This window comes from Olea europaea, unplaced genomic scaffold, assembly GCF_002742605.1.
Source record: "Olea europaea var. sylvestris unplaced genomic scaffold, O_europaea_v1 scaffold311, whole genome shotgun sequence".
In the NCBI taxonomy this organism is placed as follows: domain Eukaryota; kingdom Viridiplantae; phylum Streptophyta; class Magnoliopsida; order Lamiales; family Oleaceae; genus Olea; species Olea europaea.
The window spans coordinates 7,473-9,082 of record NW_019249854.1 but is presented as its reverse complement, the minus strand read 5'-3'; positions in this window follow the sequence as shown (position 1 = coordinate 9,082).

Sequence of the window (1,610 nt, the reverse complement as noted above, 5' to 3'; positions counted from 1 at the left end):
TCCTTCTGCTTCTTCAGAGGACGATATGAAGTTCCTCAAACAGTCAATATTTGAGTATGTGTCCTTCATGGATATGGACATCGGTAAGGCTAGTGCTGCCAGGCATAAGGATAAACTTGAGCATTTGAATGCGAAATTGGAGCAAGCACTGACACTTTCGTCGCTCAATCTTTCTGCTGATTTTAAAGCGACGTTGAAAGTTATCCATTCCGAGATCCTCTTCTTGCTGGCCAAGAATGTTGAACTAAAGGCCAAAAGTACTCAATATCTTTGCACTGTATCTGAAAAAAAGTCTTTGCTTCTAGAGATCAACAAAGCTGAGGACGAGTTGAAAGAAATCTCTTCCGAAGTCATGATTGAAGACTCTTTGATGACTAGTTTGGCTGCTCAGATGAAGGAGTTTCAAGCCAAGATGAATGACTGCAAGGCGAGAATGGCTGCTAAAAAGCGTAATGCCTCCCAAGGAATTGAGCGAATTAAGTCTTTGGTCGAGCAGTACAAAAAGTTGGAAGTTGATGATGATGTTGTGGCTGAATTGAACATCACTTCTTCTCGGCAGAACGAGGATTGGGGGAACCTTAGAGAAAGAATTTGTTCAGTATGGGGCAGATTGTAATTAAGACATATAATGCCTTAACTTTTTCTTTTTGTAATTTCGCATTGGACTTTCCCTTTGTAACCTTGTACTGATATAATAGCAGTCATCATTGTCAATGAATAACTATTTTAGCTTCTTGTGTATTTATTGACGTTCTTCTTTTAATCGTCAATCGCTCAGGCACTTAACTGCTTTATGCTAAAATTTTTGCACATTTTCTTTTGATATTTCTGCCCAATTTTGGGCCATTTAATCCCATTTACTAGACACGAATATGGCTGCTCATATTCTGTCTTTTCACCTTCACCCCACTATAAATGCACATTATATTCTGTCTTTTCACCTTCACCTCCCTATAAATGCACGTATACTTCATACTTTCCATCTCCATTTCCATTTTCTTCAAAAAAAAAAAAAACAATTTGCTGCCATTGCTTGACATTTTTGACAATCAATCAAAAGCTTTCGTTTTTCATGGAAATGGATTATCTGATCCGCCCACTTTGCCATCTTTCTTGATGTCACCTTTGGTATGGGAGGTATAGGAAATATTCTTTGGCCAGCAGCAAAGTTTTTTCCATCGTCTCTGTTCCTACAAGGAATTCAATGATGGAAGGCAATTTTTGGAGTGCTTGCAGGCCACCTTGCTTGCTGAGAGTGCTTCTCAGCCTCCTCGCCTGTCGTTGCAGCGATGTATTTAAGAAGGCGATGTGAGGGCACTTCATCTTCCTTTCTGTTTGCTGGGAGTGCTCCTCAACCTCTCTGTTTGCTTTTGCAGCAGTGCGATCAGGGCCAGTACACCCTCTTACTCGGCGATCAATCGGGAGATTAGTTTGCTCTTAATCGTAGTTTATAGAGCATTTAACATCTTGTATTTCGCAGTTTTGTAATGAGCATTTGATAATAAAGAAATTTATTTAAATGTATTCCGCTTTGGCCCTTTTTACTCTACGATCGTTCAAATGCGATTTGGTTACGCTTTTATTTGTTCACTTTCCCATAAGGAAGGAAC